General features: G+C 38.4%; 1 protein-coding gene across 3 annotated transcripts in view; it reads left to right on the forward strand.

Moving 5' to 3' along the window:
• LOC309631233 (uncharacterized protein) overlaps positions 1 to 21,140 on the forward strand; it is a 223,390-nt gene that overhangs the window by 285 nt on the left and 201,965 nt on the right. For all 3 annotated transcript variants that reach the window (XM_082397471.1, XM_082397472.1, XM_082397470.1), the window contains exon 2: positions 1,117 to 1,209. The gene's annotated coding sequence lies outside the window, so the exon portion shown is untranslated. The remainder of the gene's footprint in view (positions 1 to 1,116; positions 1,210 to 21,140) is intronic.

Below are 21,140 nucleotides of genomic sequence, written 5' to 3' on the forward strand. Positions count from 1 at the left end.
GTCCAGAAAGGTGAGGTAGTTTGCTGAAGGTCACCCAGGAACTTTGTGAGCAAGCAGGGCGTCAACACAAGTTGTCCAACCTAGTCTTGGTGCTTTTCACTCTATAATGCTAGGCAGATAGACAAGTAGTTAAATTCCTTTGCAAATTTATTATTTTTCCTTACCCTTCTCTAGATTACACCGCTTCCCCATGTTGCTTTTCTTTATGCTTGTTTGGTTTTTAATAGACTATTTTTTAGAGTAGTTTTATGTTAGAGAAGAAGGTACCGAGATTTCCCTTATACTCTCTACCCCGACACAGGCATAACCTCTCCCCATTATCAATATTCCCCCCAGAGTGGTACCTTTGTTGCAGCTGATGAACCTACATTAACACATCATCACTCAAAGTCCATATAATTTACCTTAGGGTTGGTTCTTGGTGTTGTACATTTTATAGTTTTGGACAAATGTATAATAACATGTATTCACCAATATAGTATCATACAGAGTAGTTTCACTGCCCTGAAAATCTTATGTGTGCCACCTACTCATCCTTCCCTCTCCCCTAACCCCTGGCAACTACTGATATTTTTACAGTTTTCATTTTCCAGTATGTCATATAGTTGAAATCATACAGTATGTAGCCTTTTCATATTGACTTCTTTCACTTAGTAATATGTATTTAAGTTTCCTCCATGTCATTTCATGAGCTATCAAGTCATGCATTTGTTTTCATACATACAAAATAACTGTGTGACAACAGTGGGAGACCCTGAAACATTATAACCTGGGGAGAGAAAAGATGAATAAAGTTTTCTTTATCTTGTGTAGTGAAAAGGACATGTGCTTTAGAAGCAAACCTGGGTGTGAACTATTTACTAGCTGTGTGACCTTTAGGACAGTTGATTAAGCTTTCTAGTCATAATTTAATCATCCAAAAATAAAAGGATGTCTACCTCACAGAGGATTGCATGGGCTCATAATAGTGCCTAGCAAATAGTACATACTCAATAAATATTTTCCCCTTGCCTATTTTCTATGATTAATGAAAAGGAGACAATAGTAGCTTAAGCTGTGATTACTTAATCTTTTCTACCTACGTGGTGATTGCTAATTTTTATCCCCATTTTACAGATGATGAAATTCACCTGAGACCACATAGCCAGAGAAGGCCAAACTGAGTTTTGAATCTAGGCAATCTTGACCCCAGGGCCTTCCGGCCTAAAGGTAATTTTTAGACTTAAATTGCAGTAGTGGAATTATGAGTCAAAAACAGACTAAATAAATAAAGTATTAGCAGCAACATATATCTATAGGGCTTTAGAGAATCATGTAATTAACTATTTGAGATGGTAACAGATACATTGAGAAGAGTATCAGAGAATTTGTGTGGCAGAAGACTTTTTCCTTGAATCTTTCTGAATATTTTTAGCTCAACCACACCACTTCCCAAACATCTGCAAACAAACAGCATAGATATATTACAGCACAAGAAATGAGTTTCAACGATAATCACAACATTAATAGGGGAGTCAAGACATTCTTAAGGAAGCAGAAGCTTTCAATTCGTGGACAAATAAGGTCCAGTGTGCCAAAGACACTGACGTAATGCTGGAAAATGATGTAAGATAATATTATAAGCATGATTTCAATATCCAGTAAAACAATGATGAAACATGTGAGTTAATGGCAGAACCACATCCAACGTCAGGGCTCCCATAGACTCCCAATCTGGCCCAGAGTTTAGGCAAAGAAAGTTAGCCACTCCCTGAACCCTGGGTCATTTGTTCCCAGAAAGGGGATTAGGTAGGACTGCTCAAACCAATTTTACAGACATTTAGAAAGAGGAACCATACACTTGGGAAACCAGCCCCACAAAAGTAGAAGCCTGTGCTCAGAGGCACAGCCCTGCCCAGCCCTGCACTTCCCCCACAGGACAGAAATCAGTCGAACATCTCTCACTTCCTTTCCTCCTAACTCAGCAGTTCTCAGAAAGGAAATGGCAACAAGTGCTTTCTCATTCACCAAAACTAAAGGCAGTCTTGAGAAACAAGATGGTGTGGGCAGTTTACGAACTCTTCAACCCAGGTCAGTTGGTTTAAACTACCCCTGATCACTCCTCAAGGGTGGTGGTTAATTAAAAAAAAAAAACGAAAGGAGATGTCTAGAAGAGCAACTATTGCCACCCAAATAATCTTTCCTAATATTACCATTCAGTGAAATAAACAAAGATCTATCAATGCCCAGCCAGTTAGATCGTAATGACTATATTGCTGCTTCTTTACTGTCTTTGCAGGATTACTTCGTGGTCTTGCTTCTAAGACTGTTTGTGGGCTTTTGTCATTTTCATAGCCCAAACATAGACTTGTTCTGAGATGATGAGAGGTTTATACCCAGAACCTCAACACCACTACTCTGTGTAAAGAAGATATTGCTTGGTCAGATCCAGTACAATACCAAAGGGCATCCATTAGAATTTTGTGCATGAGTTTGCCCACCACACACTCACTACCCGTGCTCACTACCAGGTTCTGGTTTCTGGGACCCCAGTGGTCATTTTCACTTTCTTTGTACTATCCGTCTATTTTAAACTATTACAACATCAATAAAATACCTGGCCAAGTACTATTTGATACTAGACATATTGTGCAGTGAAACTAACAATAAAAAAAATTAACAAGAACTGCAGTGTTCTCACATTACAGAGATAATCCACTTTGTAGCATAATTGGCAAGGTCAAAAAAAAAAGGTCTTAATCTTCTTTAAAACATTTAATCAAAAGCCTCATAAGTAATGTTTAGTAATATTTAAACACAAATCATCCCTAGAATGGTAAATGCTGACACACATTGAGCATTTGCTATGTGCTAGGCATTTTACCTTAAAAGCACTTTATGCTTATTTATATATTACTTAATAATTCATGTGAAGTGGATTTTCTCATTTTATATACTAAGTTATGAAGCTGGAATTTAAAACCAACTGTCTGTTACATACAATGACCTTTTTTCCAAAACAGGTTATTTTCCCTAAAAAGTGCATTTCTTTTTTTTTTTTTTTAATTTTTGAATTTTATTTTATTTTATTTTTTATACTGCAGGTTCTTATTAGTTATCCATTTTATACACATCAGTGTATACATGTCAATCCCAATTGCCCAATTCATCACACCACCACCCCCCCGCCGCCACTTTCCCCCCTTGGTGTCCATACGTTTGTTCTCCACATCTGTGTCTCAATTTCTGCCCTGCAAACCAGTTCATCTGTACCATTTTTCTAGGTTCCACATATATGCATTAATATACGATATTTTTCTCTTTCTGACTTACTTCACTCTGTATGACAGTCTCTAGATCCATCCACGTCTCAACAAATGACTCAATTTCTTTCCTTTTTATGGCTGAGTAATACTCCATTGTATATATGTACCACATCTTCTTTATCCATTCGTCTGTCGATGGGCATTTAGGTTGCTTCCATGACCTGGCTATTGTAAATAGTGCTGCAATGAACACTGGGGTGCATGTGTCTTTTTGAATTATGGTTTTCTCTGGGTATATGCCCAGTAGTGGAATTGCTCGATCGTATGGTAATTCTATTTTAGTTTTTTAAGGAACCTCCATACTGTTCTCCATAGTGGCTGTATCAATTTACATTCCCACCAACAGTGCAAGAGGGTTCCCTTTTCTCCACACCCTCTCCAGCATCTGTTGTTTGTAGATTTTCTGATGATGCCCATTCTAACTGGTGTGAGGTGATACCTCGTTGTAGTTTTGATTTGCATTTCTCTAGTAATTAGTGATGTTGAGCAGCATTTCATGTGCTTCTTCGCCATCTGTATGTCTTCTTTGGAGAAATGTCTGTTTAGGTCTTTGGCCCATTTTTGGATTGGGTTGTTTTTTTAATATTGAGCTGCATGAGCTGTTTATATATTTTGGAGATTAATCCTTTGTCCGTTGATTCGTTTACAAATATTTTTCTCCCATTCTGAGGGTTCTCTTTTCATCGTGTTTATGATTTCCTTTGCTGAGCAAAAGCTTTGAAGTTTCATTAGGTCCCATTTGTTTATTTTTGTTTTTATTTCCATTACTCTAGGAGGTGGATCCAAAAAGATCTTGCTGTGATTTATGTCAAAGAGTGTTCTTCCCATGTTTTCCTCTAAGAGTTTTATACTGTCCGGTCTTACATTTAGGTCTCTAATCCATTTTGAGTTTATTTTTGTGTATGGTGTTAGGGAGTGTTCTAATTTCATTCTTTTACATGTAGCTGTCCAGTTTTCCCAGCACCACTTATTGAAGAGTCTGTCTTTTCTCCATTGTATATCCTTGCCTCCTTTGTCATAGATTAGTTGACCATAGGTGCGTGGGTTTATCTCTGGGCTTTCTATCTTGTTCCATTGATCTATGTTTCTGTTTTTGTGCCAGTACCATATTATCTTGATTACTATAGCTTTGTAGTATAGTCTGAAGGCAGGGAGTCTGATTCCTCCAGCTCCATTTTTTTTCCTCAAGACTGCTTTGGCTATTCGGGGTTTTTTGTGTCTCCATACAAATTTTAAGATTTTTTGCTCTAGTTCCGTAAAAAATGCCATTGGGATTTCATTGGGATTTCATTGAATCGGTAGATTGCTTTGGGTAGTATAGTCATTTCCACAATATTGATTCTTCCAATCCAAGAACATGGTATATCTCTCCATCTGTTGCTATCATCTTTAATTTCTTTCATCAGTGTCTTATAGTTTTCTGCATACAGGTCTTTTGTGTCCCTAGGTAGGTTTATTCCTAGGTATTTTATTCTTTTTGTTGCAGTGGTAAATGGAAGTGTTTCCTTAATTTCTCTTTCAGATTTTTCATCATTAGCGTACAGGAATGCAAGAGATTTCTGTGCATTAATTTTGTATCCTGCAACTTTACCAAATTCATTGATTAGCTCTAGTAGTTTTCTGGTGGCATCTTTAGGATTCTCTGTATATAGTATCATGTCATCTGCAAACAGTGACAGTTTTACTTCTTCTTTTCTGATTTGGATTCCTTTTATTTCTTTTTCTTCTCTGATTGCTGTGGCTAGGACTTCCAAAAGTATGTTGAATAATAGTGGCGAGAGTGGACATCCTTGTCTTGTTCCTGATCTTAGAGGAAATGCTTTCAGTTTTTCACCATTGAGAATGATGTTTGCTGTTGGTTTGTCGTATATGGCCTTTATTATGTTGAGGTAGGTTCCCTCTGTGCCCACTTTCTGTAGAGTTTTTATCATAAATGGGTGTTGAATTTTGTCAACAGGTTTTTCTGCATCTATTGAGATGATCATATGGTTTTTCTTCTTCAATTTGTTAATATGGTGTATCACATTGATTGATTTGCGTATATTGAAGAATCCTTGTATCCCTGGGATAAATCCCACTTGATCATGGTGTATGATCCTTTTAATGTGTTGTTGGATTCTGTTTGCTAGTATTTTGTTGAGGTTTTTTGCATCTATATTCATCAGTGATATTGGTCTGTAATTTTCTTGTTTTGTAGTATCTTTGTCTGGTTTTGGTATCAGGGTGATGGTGACCTCATAGAATGAGTTTGGGAGTGTTCCTTCCTCCACAATTTTTTGGAAGAGTTTGAGAAGGGTGGGTGTTAGCTCTCCTCTAAATGTTTGATAGAATTCACCTGTGAGGCCATCTGGTCCTGGACTTTTGTTTGTTGGAAGATTTTTAATCACAGTTTCAATTTCATTACTTGTGATTGGTCTGTTCATATTTTCTGTTTCTTCCTGGTTCAGTCTTGGAAAGTTATACCTTTCTAAGAATTTGTCCATTTCTTCCAGGTTGTCCATTTTATTGGCACAGAGTTGCTTGTAGTAGTCTTTTAGGATGCTTTGTATTTCTGTGGTGTCTGTTGTAACTTCTCCTTTTTCATTTCTAATTTTATTGATTTGAGTCCTCTCCCTCTTTTTCTTGATGAGTCTGGCTAATGGTTTATCAATTTTGTTTATCTTCTCAAAGAACCAGCTTTTAGTTTTAATGATCTTTGCTATTGTTTTCTTTGTTTCTGTTTCATTTATTTCTGCTCTGATCTTTATGATTTCTTTCCTTCTGCTAACTTTGGGTTTTGTTTGTTCTTCTGTCTCTAGTTCCTTTAGGTGTAAGGTTAGATTGAGATTTTTCTTGTTTCTTGAGGTAGGCTTGTATAGCTATAAACTTTCCTCTTAGAACTGCTTTTGCTGCATCCCATAGGTTTTGGGTCCTCGTGTTTTCATTGTCATTTGTCTCTAGGTATTTTTTGTTTCCTCTTTGATTTCTTCAGTGATTTCTTGGTTATTTAGTAATGTATTGTTTAACCTCCATGTGTTTGTGTTTTTTACATTTTTTCCCTGTAATTCATTTCTAATCTCATATCCTTGTGGTCAGAATAGATGCTTGATATGATTTCAATTTTGTTAAATTTACTGAGGCTTGATTTGTGACCCAGGATGTGATCTATCCTGGAGAATGTTATGTGCGCACTTGAGAAGAAATTGTAATCTGCTGTTTTTGTATGGAATGTCCTGTAAATATCAATTAAATCTATCTGGTCTATTGTGTCATTTAAAACTTGTGTTTCCTTATTTATTTTCATTTTGGATGATCTGTCCATTGGTGTAAGTGAGGTGTTAAAGTCCCCCACTATTATTGTGTTACTGTCGATTTCCTCTTTTATAGCTGTTAGCAGTTGCCTTATGTATTGAGGTGCTCCTGTGTTGCGTGCATATATATTTATAATTGTTATATCTTCTTCTTGGATTGATCCCCTGATCATTATGTAGTGTCCTTCCCTGTCTCTTGTAACATTCTTTATTTTAAAGTCTATTTTATCTGAAATGAGTATTGCTACTGCAGCTTTCTTTTGATTTCCATTTGCATGGAATATCTTTTTCCATCCCCTCACTTTCAGTCTGTATGTGTCCCTAGGTCTGAAGTGGGTCTCTTGTAGACAGCATATATATGGGTCTTGTTTTTGTATCCATTCAGCAAGCCTGTGTCTTTTGTTTGGAGCATTTAATCCATTCACGTTTAAGGTAATTATCGATATGTATGTTCCTATGACCACTTTCTGAATTGTTTTGGGTTTGTTTTTGTAGGTCCTTTTCTTCTCTTGTGTTTCCCACTTAGAGAAGTTCCTTTAGCATTTGTTGTAGAGCTGGTTTGGTGGTGCTGAATCTCTTATTTTTCTAGAAAATTTTGTCATGATTCAAAAATTGGCCCCTCTCAGGGTTTGTATGGAATCGAAAGAAGCCTAAACATTAGTTTGGGAAATATAAATTTCTTTGTAATATCCAAGTTCCCCATTCAGGACCCACACTGTGATCTTCTATACTGGTCTTTTAAATTTTGCTGGATTAACTACTCATTCATGTTTTTATACATCTTAAATCCCCCTGAGATATAGTTTTGCTTTGATTTTGATTTTGCTAGAGTGAGTCCTCAAGTAAATTCCCCAGAAAGAAAAGCAGAAGGTAACTTTCTGGTACTTTACGTATCCAAAAATGTCTAATTTTTTTTCTCATATACATATCATATCTTGGGCATGTATAGAATCTTGATATTGTAATCCTTTTCTCTTAATATTTATCCCTAAGTGCAATAGATAGAATGTTCCTTGAAACACTACTATTAGAAGGAAAAAAATGGAAAACAACCTAAATGTCAAAAAGGAAGAGATATATTAAATGGTAGTGTATCCTTTGTAGGCAAGTCTATAAACTATTTTTAAGGTAGGTAAATATATATGCATGATAAGGAAATAAGTCCATGTGGAAAAAAGGACACTGCATAACATGTATACTATGATTGGATTATTTATTTATTTATTTATTTATTTATTTATTTATTTTTGGCTGTGTTGGGTCTTCGTTTTGTGCGAGGGCCTTCTCTAGTTGCGGCAAGCGGGGGCCACCCTTCATCACTGTGCGGGGGCCACTCTTCATCGCGGTGCGCGGGCCTTTCACTATTGCAGCCTCTCTTGTTGCGGGGCACAGGCTCCAGACGCGCAGGCTCAGTAGTTGTGGCCCATGGGCCCAGTTGCTCCGTGGCATGTGGGATCCTCTCAGACCAGGGCTCGAACCCGTGTCCCCTGCATTGGCAGGCAGATTCTCAACCACTGCGCCACCAGGGAAGCCCCTGATTCGATTTTTTGAAAAATAAAACCCTACATGGATATATATTCATATATCTATTTTCGTATCTATACATCTGGAAGAACATGAACCAAAAATTAACAAATCACTATGGGGATTAAGATTAATGTGTGTGGTAGGAAGAACTTTCACTTTTTATTTTATATACTCTAAATTATTTGAAGTTTTAGAATGATGTCTTATTACTAATTAACAGGGTAGAGTTTTATGCAGCCAATGTACACATTTACTTGACCTTTTCCACGCCTTTATTTCACTCTACGCTGTTGACCACACTCCCTCCTGTACAAACACTGGTTTAGGTGACTCTTCTGAGTCTTTCCATGACATACTATACTTATTCCAATTTAGAACTTTGCATTCTAATTTATAATTGCCTATTTATTTGTCTATTTTTTCCAAGTAGACTGGAAAGTCAGATACTTTCCCTATTTCATCATTTTATACCTTATAGAGTGCCAGTTCAATGACTATTTGTTGAAAGTGTCTGTGATTTGAAAGGGAATGTGTATTATCTGGTTCTCTGGAAGGTAAAAGAAACAGTGCTCAGAAGGTAAAAAGGGAAGTGATAGAGGCAGGATGGAAAGTCCTGAAGATGGGCTGTGTCCATTGGCTGAGCAGTTGAACTACTGAGGGAGAGGTTCCCTTAACTGCAGTCTAACTAGATCAAAGGAACAAGGTGGAGATGTGTGTGAGAAACTATGCAAAAGTGGTGAGAAGGTAACTGGCCTTCTCCTTTGGGGGAATTCCACACTTCAGTAGGAAACTATTATGTAAATGTCTGTCTCTGGTAATCTAGTAGTTTCTGCATCTCATGTGGATGGGATATATAGGAGTAGCATGGGACTTCTGAAGGGGAAATTGGAAGGCAAATATCACTATAAAAGCAAGAGAAAGCAGGACTTGCTTATTAGGGTAAAGACTAAGCTGTCCCCGAAAAGAGACACCAAAAAGTATACATCTATACGCAGAGGCTTAAATAACATGTTTTCTCATGTTACAGTAAGGTGAACAGTCCAGCTTGGCAGGGAGTCTCTACTCCACAGAGTCATTCAAGGACCCATATTCCTTTCATTTATTGCTTCATGGTCAAAGTTAGGTTGTGGGGACATTCAGTGTTCCAGCCTGAGGAAAGGGAAAAGAGAGGAACTTCAAGGCAAGTCACTTATCTTTTAAGGTAGAGATGATCCAGAAATTACATATAACTTCAATTTACCCATTACTTCTACTTACATCCCATCAGCCAAAACTTAGCCACATAATCACATCTAACTGTGAAAAGAGGATGAAGCTGTAGTCTTTAGCTGAGTAGCCATGTACCTGGTGTAACTTCTATTTCTATGGAAGAAGGGAAGTATGGATTTTGGAGAAAAACTAGTTTCTGCCATATAAAGAAATTATTGTTTTCATAACCTGAGTAATAAAAGTTGTCTTGAAACTCTAGTTGCCACCAAATGCTGGTCTACTACTGCTAATGCACATGCAGTGCAAAAACCAAGGACCATGGAAGAAACTTAAAGCTAAATGTATTCAACGTAAGAGACTGTCCTTTATTATGAGATAATGTTAAAATATCTTTAATGATATGCAGAGCATTTTTTTTGTCTTTTTTTGTTTCTATTTTCTATGCATAGCATTTTAAATGTCCTTTAAAAAAAAAAAAAAGAAGTAAAATAGAACATTGGCAAAACTACTATCAGTATACCCATTCCCCAACTTTTGTGTGTGTGTTTGTTGAAATTTTACTGATTCTTGAAATCCTTATCTGAGACTAATGCACCATATTGCTGAGACCAAGCACAGAGGGCCAGCAGAAAGGCTAGTAGTTAGGAGTAGAGTCCCTACTCCTTCAACATTGAAGGTGGCATCTCACCCCCAGAATAGGTTTCTTAAACTCTCCCCACTGGACCCGCCATCATCTCCCTCTCCATCACCAGTAAGGTCCCCCTCCTCTGGACTCCCATAGTATTCTTTACATGGTTCTACTGCAGCATTTATCACATTGCATTGTATCAAAAGTTACTGTCTCTCTCCTCCAACTTGAACATGATCATCTCAAGAATAAGGACCATCTGCTCATTGAAGGTACTAGTTCTTTTTCAAGATGAAAACATCTGTATTAATTTGCTAGGGCTGCCCTAACAAAATACTACAGACTGGGTGGTTTAAACAGCAGAAATTTATTCTCTCACAGTTATAGAGTCTATAAACCCAAGATCAAAATGTCAGCAGGATTTGTTTCTTCTGAGGCCTTTCTCCTTGGCTTCCAGATGGCTACCTTCTCACTGTGTCCTCACATGGTCTTTCCTCTGTGCACATGGATCCCTGGTGTCTGTACATCCAAATTTCCTCTTATAAGGACACTGGTGGTCAGATTGGGTTAATATCATGCTTTGTACCAGTCAGATTGGATTAGGACCCTAACAACCACATTTTAACTTGTCTCTTTAAAGGCCCTATTTTCAAAAACAGTCACATTCTGAGTTACTGGGAATTAGGGCTTCAGCATATCAATTTTGGGGGCAAAATTCAGCCCATAACACCTTTATGATCTTTGTTGATTATAAAAGTAATATAGTATTTTTTTAATCAAATCATACAGAAATGTGTAAGTAGCAAGTCAAAGTCTCCTATCACTTCACTTCTCATGACAATATCTCCCGACAGTTAGGGGTAATCAGTGTTTCTGAATGAATGAGTGAGTGAGCATGGGGTGGGCTTCATATTACACCTGAGAAAAATGAGCCACCAAGAGGCTAAGCAGCTTTTTCTAGGTCATAAAACTAGTTAATGAAAAGAGAATCATACCCAGTTCTACCAATTTCTCATCTAACATTCATATTTCTCTTTATAAGTTATCAAACTTGGGAATTCCCTGGTGGTCCAGTGGTTAGGACTCGGCACTTTCACTGCCGGGGCCAGGGTTTGATCCCTGGTTGGGGAACTAAGATCCCGCAAGCCATGAAGCGTGGCCAAAAAAAATTAAAAAGTTACCAAACTTAATTAAGTGCTTTTCACTTATATTTGCCTTTGTCATAGGCTCTTTCTGCAGCAAGAAACAGATATTCACTTAGATTTTCATGTACTTATTGCTGCATAACAAACCTCGTCAAAATTTAGTGAATTAAAACAGCAATTATTTCATTTTCACAATTCTGTAGGCTGGCCATCTGGGTGTGACTTCTGATTGCCTTGCCTGTAGTCACTCATGTGGCCTCATTCACATGTCTGCCAGCTGGTGCTGGCTCTGCACTGGGGTGCTTCTGTTGCCCTCCACAAGGTTTCACATCCTCTGGTAAGCTACACTGGGCTTCAGAGCTTGGTGATCTCAGGATTCCAGGTGGCAAAAGTGGAAGCTGCAAAGTCTTTTGCAGATTAGACTCTGGAACGGGCATTATGTTACTTCTATCACATTCTGTTGGTCCAAGTCAGCCACAAGGCCAACCCAGATTCAGGGGGGTGGAGAGATAGGCTCTGCCTCTTCATGGAAGGAATAGCAACATCACATTGCAAAAAAGTATGTGGACACAGGAAGGTGTGATTCACTGGGGGGCATTACCATAATGCTTTTCCACAGCTGACATTTCCTACAGGATGACATTCTGCGTGTTGGCCTTCCTATCATGCCCACAACTTCCTTTTAAAAAAGTGAATAATTCATATGGTATCATGCTTTGTACTTTGTAACTCTCCACCTGGCTTCAAGAAGTCAGAGTGGAGATTAGTGCTTGTATTAGGATTAGAGCCAACTTCAAGTGAGAGAAAACCCCACATGGCTGGACTTAAAGCAGAAGTTTATTTCTGATTCTTGTCAAAGTCAAGAGGTAGGTTCTTCAGAATTGGTATTGGCCTCCACATTCTCTGGCCTCTTCTTTCTTGTTTTGCTCCATTGACTGTACCTTCCATCACCAAGGTTGCCTCATGATCCAAGATGGCTGCCAAAACTCCAAATATTACAGTCTATTTCACCCAGCAGGAAGGAAAAAAGGGAGGGAAAATAAAATCCACTCTTATAATGATACTTCCTAGATGTTGTACATCTGACTTCCACTTATATCGCATTGGCCTGCACTTAGTTATAAAGCTATACCTATCAGCACAAGGGATTGGGAACTGTACTCTTTATTTCTGATAACTCTGTGCCCAGCCAAAAATTAGGGGTTCTATTACTACAGAAGAAGGAAAGAGTAGATATTGATGGATAATCAGCAGTCTCTGCCACAGTGCTCAGCCTAAAGCCACACATCAGTATGCTGCCCATGGGTGTATAATGTGGCCTGGTATGAGAAATATGCCCAACAGATATGCATTATTAATTCATTCCTTCTGCAAACATATTTATTTATTGAGTCTTTTCTATGTGCCAAGCACCTTTCTAGCTACTAAAAATAGAGCAGAGAACAAAACAGACAAAGTCACTGCCTTCATTTAGTTATACTCTAGTTTGGAAAGATAGGCAATAAACAGTATAAAGTAAAAAACTGATAACTGATATGAACAATTCATCTAGATGAAGGGGTAGACAGTTAAGAAATGTGAGTGGGAGAGGATAGCTATTTTAGGGAGGTAGGACATGAATGAAGACAGCCATGCAGATATCTGGAAGAAAAGGCACAGGCAGAGGGAACAGTAAGTACAAAGGCCTTGAAGCAGGAGCATGCTTGGAATGTTTGAGGAACAGCAAGGCATAACTAGAACAAGGAGTGGGGGAGTGGTAGGAGATGAGGATGAAGAGATAGCCAGAGGCCAGACCATAATAAGGACCAAGTAGTGGATTATCAGTAAGATACTCTTTCTTCAGGAGTCTAAAAGCAAAGATGTGTCAAGTTTCCTCAAGATCACCCCAGGTTCAGCGATTTGCTAGGAGGACTCACAGGTCTCAGCTTATAGTCATGCTTAAGGCTATGGCATCAACAGGATACAGAGCAAAATCAGCAAAGGGAAAAGGTGTATAGGGCAAAGTCTGGAGGAAGGAAGCTTCCAAGAGTCCTCTTCCAGTAGACTCACACAGGAGGTGCTTAATCCCTCCAGCAACAGACTGTGACAACAGGTATGAAATGCTCTCTACTAGGGAGCTCATTATAGACTCAGTGCCCAAGGTTTTTATTGAGAATTGGTCACATAGGTACCCTCTTCCTAGCACATATCAAATTCCCGACTGTCAGAAGGAAAGCAGGTTTTTAGCATAAACCATGCTGTTTGTACAAACAGTTTAGGCACAGTGAGCCATGCTTATCATTTAGCAAATGGTCAGAACCCTACTGAAACCTAAATTCTCAGATCGCAGTCAAGGGCTAACCTTGCAAGCAGATCTTTCTAAGAATAGCAGTCTTGGACCTGTTGTTAACTCTTTTCTACATAAAAGCACACAGAGAGATATGCATGAAGCAGAGCAGAATATGAGCCAGGAAACTAAACAGAGACTAAGCAGACTCCATGGGTTAGTGGAAGCAATGAATAAATAGAATCCATGAGATAAATAAACTGAGAAGTAGCCAGAGGGCAGAAACAACAGCAGGAGGAAGAAGCAGAGAACAAAGAAGCCGAATCAAATGAATAGAAGGACATCTTGTGCAGGAAGAACAAACATCCTTCTATGTGATGACCACCCCGGTATTCCTTTTGGGACATGAGAATTACTAGATGATCCCAGAGACCAATAAACAGTGCTCTTCATGAGGCCTGATTGCTCCATTAAATTGACTTCCCATACTTGCCTCCTAATTTCCTCTTGTATGGTATAGTAAATTCCTATCACCCAAGATCAGAGGCATGACTGTGCTCCTCGTAACCTGAAACCTCCTCACTAATACCTGGGTTTTCAGCCATTCAAAGCATAGACTTTAGAGAGGAAATTAGTACGGTGACCAAGGGATCACTGGCCAACTGGTTGAAGGACCCAGATTTGTAACATAGCATGAACCGCCCCACCCCTCCCCCTCACCACATGAAGCCACGTTCCAGTCGTATCAAACTACTCACAACTGTACTCAGAGGCTAAGTGGATTTTTATGCTTTTTACATTTTGATCATGTACTTCACTCTGTCTAGAATTTCTGGTTTTTTCATCCTCAAAAAAATACCTCTGCTGGATGCTGTTTGCATTCTCTATGAAGTGTCTCTGACCGTTTCTCTCCCCACACTCTTGTCTACCGTCTTTTAAATGAATTCTTCCCTCTGCACTGCTCTCTTAGCTACTGGTCTATGTTTCTGTAGTAACACTTATAAAACATATTGTAATCAACTCCTTATGCATCTGTCTCTGAAATGAATTATGTTCCTAGTACCTAGCATAGTACTTCACAAATGGTAATTTTTTAATAAATGCTTATTTGGTGAATGAATGAATGAATGAACCAAGAAACAAATGCATTGAGTCACGTATTGAAGAATTCTGATTCCAGAAGTCAAGGACAAAGCTCCTGACCAAGACACCCTATTCTCAATTCTCATGCTTGAAACAATAATATCCCTTATCTATTGGGATGCTTATTATTTTCCAAAATTATATTGCTTTTGCGCTACTTTATTTCTTTGATGATGTTGTTGCTTTATAGATGTTAAATAGCCATGTTAGCATTTTTTTTTTTTTAAAGATTGGGAGCGTTTTATTTATTTATTTATTTATTTATTTATGGCTGTGTTGGGTCTTTGTTGCTGTACATGGGCTTCTCTCTAGTTGCGGCAAGCAGGGGCTACTCTTCATTGCGGTGTGAGGGTTCTCACTGCGGTGGCTTCTCTTGTTGCAGAGCATGGGCTCTAGGCGCACAGGCTTCAGTAGTTGCGGCACGCGGGCTCAGTAGTTGTGGCTCACGAGCTCTAGAGCGCAGGCTCAGTAGTTGTGGCGCACGGGCTTAGTTGCTCCGTGGCATGTGGGATCTTCCCGGACCAGGGCTCGAACCCGTGTCCCCTGCATTGGCAGGCGGATTCTTAACCACTGTGCCACCAGGGAAGTCCCGCCATGTTAGCATTGATTCTAATCATTTCCCTAGTGAGGAAGCAAATTTTTTTAACTTTTATTTTTTAATTATGGGAGGACTTAAATATTCCCCAACTAAAAAAGCATGTGATAAATATACTCAATGTTGTGGTTTCTGAGTATGTTTATACAAGTAAATAAACACACAGAATCGCTCTCCTGCTATGAAAGTACTTCCTATTACTACTGCCTCATATATGCATGTATATTTTTCAAATCAAACTTATCAGAGGGGAATAATTTCAAGAAGTATTGTTTTTACAGTCCACTGCTTATGGCACTTGAATTCCTTAAGAAATTTTATAATAAAACCAATTCTAAAAAGCCTAGTCATGGTCATAGGAAACATCAAATAAAATCTAAATTGTTAGTCTTTTCACAAGATCTCTTTTGAGTAGTGGCCCTTTAAAATCTGGTAGTATATTTTATAGCTTTCCTTTACTTCCCTAGGGAGTTATCAGAATTAAGGCCTTTGCTTGAATGCTTTGATGACATGTCATGATTGGCTGTTAACATGCAAGAGGTTGCAAGAGCCAAACAAAATGGATTCCTAGAAACTAAGGACAGATTTTTTAAAAATAGCATCGTCTGAAACTAAAGGTAATTAGAATTGATTTTTAATTTCCACCATTAGCCATCTAAGAGAGGGTTTGCAAATATATGTGAATGAGATGGGGTATTGCCCAGTTCGCATGTGTTTTTGTGGGGGTGGAAGGGAAACTAATATTTTTTGATTATTTTCTTTGTGTCAGGCAGTTAACATACACTTTCATTTAATCATTACAACACTCCCTCTAAAATAGGACTCTGATCCACAGTCCATAGATGGGAAAGTAAAGGTAGGAGAGAGAGGCTCCGGGCCACACAGTGCAGAGCAGAACTGAAATTCCAACCTAGTTTCTCTGACTCCAGAGTTTGTGTCTCTACCACCCAATATAGGAGGCCAGGTTATCACATCACAACATATAAATAACTCTAATTAAATGTAACCTATCCTGGATATCATCCCCCAAATGGAATTTTCTGCTTGGAGATATTTGAAAAAAAAAAAAAAAAAGAATAGAACAGGGGTCAACAAGCTATGACCTCAAACTTGTTTTGGTAAATGAAAAGGTGCTGGAATGGTGCCACACCATTGCCAATGGCTGCTTCCAAGCAAGGGCAGTGTTGAGCAGTTGTGACAGAGGCCACACGGCCTGCAGAGCCCAAAATATTTACTATCTGATCTTTTTCAGAAAAACTGTGCCAACCTCTGGAATAGAACCTTTGTCAATCAATATGCAGTGCTGTCCCAGGGAGAGAGGTTCAGTGTTGGGCAGACACTTGGAGAGCTGTACTGCTGGGCAGGTGCTGGGGGATCTGCTGACTCTGCCCCATCCTGGAGGAAGTATTTTATAAAATGAGTCAATTCCACTTGCCCTGACCTATTGTCCATCAAGGAATTCCATTACAGAGACCATTCTCTGGGTACCATGATCACTGAAAACATGTATGAAGAAAAACATTAAATAATATAGTTGCTATAAAAACATAACCTAACGATAAATTAGTAGACTAGAAATAGAAAACTGATACATACAGAAAAACTTTTCAAGTTTGGTTTAGGCTGCCCATCCCTGAACCAATTAAACATTGGTAAAGGAGATGGGGTTATGGTGATGGGTTTAAACTAATCTTGGCCACCACTGGCCACCCAATATGACAGCTAATCTTAAAGGTGGAGTCAAGTGTATGTTGACAGAACAATCACCATATTCACTACAATAAACATGATTTTGTGATGAAGGGTCTTTTAAGACATAGCATAAAAATATACAATCCTAATTAAACAGTACAGTTGTCATTATTATTCTCCCATTTGACACACAGATTTAACTGATCATAAATGACCAAAAATTTTCATCATACAATGTCATTGCTTGACATTTCTAAAGGGTATTTCTAGAAACTTTTGAAATTTGCAAAATTGAGAAAAACAGAAAAATTTCATATATTAATAGTTTTTTGGCTTTCTTCCTGTTCCATTGATAGACATGTCATTTCCTATGCACAGAATCACACCCTACAAATTACTGCCTTTTCTTTAATTCCTTTTTAAATAAAAAATTAATCTAGTTTATTTTTGAGAAAATCACATGTTCACACGATTAAAAATTTTCAAGGTAAATTGTCTCTAGTGAGACCTCTTTCCTATCTCTGTTCCCCAGTCACCCAGTTTCCCATTCCCCTCTACCACCAACGTTTCCATTTTCTTCTGCATCATTCCAGAGATAACCTGTGCCTTTATAAGTAAATATGTATATATATTGTTTCCCTCCACCTCTTTTTTACAATATTCTGCCCATTGCTTTTTTTCCTTTATAATATATCTTGGTGATCTTTTTATGTGATACATATCTTGCTCATTCTTTTATAGGTCTTCATAATATTCCATTGATGGATGTACTGTAATTTATTTGATTAATCCCCTATTGATGGACATTTGAGTTATTTCCAGTCATTTGATATTACAAACAATGCTGCAGTGTGTAAGCCGAGACATATGTCATTTCTCACGTGTGGGAAGATATCTATTGAATAAATTTCTGCCTTTTCATCTTTCACCAAAATTTCATTTTCACTTGATGAACAATTTTTGCACCGGGAATGCTCACTAAAACACTTTAATCTCTTGTTTGTTTGATATAAAAGACTCATTCATGTCATAGACTGAAACTACTTCCAAATTATATATTCCACATACTAACTTACACCAAAACTCTGTTGCCTGGCTAAGAACGATCATTTTCTTAGAGCTTCACTTGTATTGCCAGAACTAGCAACTGGGAGACACACACACACAAAATAATAACACCATTGACTGCCTATGAAACAAGTTGAGAACAACACCAGGAAGTTGAGACACACATGCCAGGCAGTTTTCTGACCTTGTTCATCAGCACAGCAACTGACTTACTGGTCTTAGAAACCTTTCAGTTCAAGCTGACATCTCAGCAAAGTCTCTAGGTTTGTGGCCCTTCTGGGGAAGCTTGTATGTGTCCAAAACTTTGAAAAGTTTTCCTGTCAGAGTTTGCAAAATTGTAACCCCCTGGCTATTTCACAGGATCCCATTAGCAAGGGTCAAGAAAGCTAACGGCATTGTTTTCTAGTTACCAGCCCAGAGCAGAAGCCAACAGACGCTGAGCAAGGCCCAAACAGTTTATTTAATGTGGATTATATCACCCCCTTATCAATGAATGTTCAGTCAATGCCCTAGGTGATAGGAGCTAAGTGATAGGATCCATATGATAAAATTACAGTAAAAATACTAGCTAACATTTATTGAGCATTCACTATGTGCCAACCACTAAGCTAAGAGCTTTACATGCATTCTTGTTTCCACGTTCAGTCCATTGCAGATTTAAGCAAGGGTGTACAAGAAGCTTATTCCTTCCCCTTCTGGTCCCTCTCCCAAAGTAAACCCTGATCCCAGACTCTCATTTGTCCTAAGAGCTACTAAAATGAAAATACCCCTGCAAGAGGGAACACTGTAAACGGAACCAGGTTTTATACATCATTTTGCCTGATTTTATCGTATTCTTAACAGGACAACATTTTAATGGGAGAGCTCTATGGATGCGTTGTTAGGTGGAGACAGACTGCCACTGACAGGGAGGCACTGATACACAGTAAAAGTTCAGTTTGCCTCGGAGTAGTCTCTGGAATATAATCACCACCATCGCCCCTCCCCAATTTTAACCCCCACTCCCTTATGAATGCGTGGGAAAAGCAAAGGCCAGGATGGATTTTTTGACTCTGCATTGTTATAATAATTAACTTTACTTAATGGTTCATTAAGTATTGACATGCTCAAGGATCAGTAACTTCTAATCAATGCATTAGACCATCTTCAGAAGTTGCTTATGGGTACTTATGAAGGGTGTTTGGGACTATGCCTTTAGTCCCAATCAGCTCTAAGAACAGTTTCATTTCATAGCAATTTCTTTTTCAAAATAATTTTCTTAAGAGTTGATCGTGGGTCTTTAAGCACGGACTGAAGACTATCTCTCACAGAGACATAATTTATCAAGGCCTAAAACCACTCAGACTGAGGAAGACCTCTGACTAATTGTTGTGAGGGGTGGGCAAGTGGAGTGGAATGCCTAAAAAAGTGGGTCACGCAGCTAATTACAGGGTTAAGCCAAGAGTTAAACAAAAGGCAATCTCACTCTGTCTCTTTGATCTGTATCCAGTCGCTGGCATTAACTTAGTTTTTGAATCTTTTGAGTTCCCACAGGGAACTGGGCTGGGCTGTATTATTTATGGCCTCTCCTGGCTCCAAGTGTAGCTTGCTGAGTGAATGTCTGGGGCAGAGGGAGAAAAAAAATCCTGTGGGTGTTCCACTGCATACAAGCCCTAACTGAAAGCATAAAACTGGGCTGCAATTACCATGCCCTCTCCATTATTTCCAGAGAATTACCCAGGAACATTACTGGAAATGATCTGTCTTGTCCAGTCAGCTCCCATTCTCTCAGGAAGGTTAGAGCCCTGTGAATTTCACAACCCTTGCAGCTTCTTCGGAAATGCATTATGAGTTTCCAAATCTCTTGCTCAGCCTTGATAAAATTCCCAAGTGATTGCAAATGTGAAAATAAAACCCAAAGCTACTTTGTACCTTGGTATATATGAATAAGACAGGGAGTGAAAATTGCACATAAGTAACCTAGACTTCATAATCATATGGACTTTTGGGCACTTAGTGGAATCCACAATCCCTATATGGCAGAAATAAATATTGTTAATGATACAGGCTAACTCTTGTCATATACCTCAGCAATTCATGGAATGTTGGAGCTGGTAGGAACTTACAGGTCATCTACTTCATACCTTCATGTCATGAATTTGAGACCAGAGAGATTAAGTCACTTATTGATAGGCACTCTGTTCATATGGTAGAAAGAACACTTAGCTTAGAATGAGAAAACTTGAACTTGAGTCTTCACCCTGCCCCTTTCTGGTGGTGGTTTTCAGACAAGCCAGTGAGCCTCAATTTTATATTGGCAAATTGGAGTTAATTTATGCCCCAGACAGGCTGTGAATATTGCTTTGGTGGGTAGAAACAAGGAGGTGCCACTAGGAACTTGGAAATAATTTAGCTCTTACAGAGTCAAACTAGTAAAATTCACACATAATAGATGAGAAAGTCACATGAAATTGTAAACTTATGACAGAAGAGTTGTTTTTAAAATAAGTCCATTTTCCCCCTGATTTTATAGAGTACCATGTGTCCATTGTACTGAAAAAAAAAAAAAGAATAAAGAAGAAAATGCAGATTATGAGTAAATGCATGGTGAATGCATTCCAGATATATGCTGGAAGAATTCCTCATATTCATGAGGATGGGATCATGCCATACATGCTTTTGACTCTTAGCGAGATATTGGTATAATCTTTCAATGTATTTGAGAGCACTCAGAATTCTAAGCAAAATGAACTGAGTATAATATCTGGGAAGCCAATCTTATCTGAAATGTGATGGTAATACGATAATCCAAGGAAAAACTGAGCGGATAAAATAAGCACGATTGGCAAGAAGCAAAGCAAAAGGAAGCCCCCAAATGCCAGAATGTAGACCAGGCATGGGGCTAGATTAAGCTTTACAAGCTTTACTTAATTTAATCCTCTCAACTACTGTACAGAATAGGTACCATCGCTATTTTCATTTTTCACATGAAGAAACTGACGGTCAAGGGAATTAAATAATTTACCCAACATCATGCTATTAATAATTGTTAGGAACTGGAACGTACCCAAGCAGTACACTTCCAGGGCCTGATTTGTCTAATTTATATTTTATTTTTACTAAAGTTACACATACATATAATTTTTTTAAAAATATTTATTTATTTGGCTGTTCCGGGTCTTAGTTGCAGTACTTGGCATCTTCGCTGTCGTGTGCAGGATCTTTAGTTGTGGTGGTGGGATCTAGTTCCCTGACCAGGGATCAAACCCGGGCCCCGTGCATTGAGAGCGCGG

The sequence above is a fragment of the Balaenoptera borealis genome, assembly GCF_965194805.1.
Source record: "Balaenoptera borealis genome assembly, chromosome: 6".
NCBI classification, from domain to species: domain Eukaryota; kingdom Metazoa; phylum Chordata; class Mammalia; order Artiodactyla; family Balaenopteridae; genus Balaenoptera; species Balaenoptera borealis.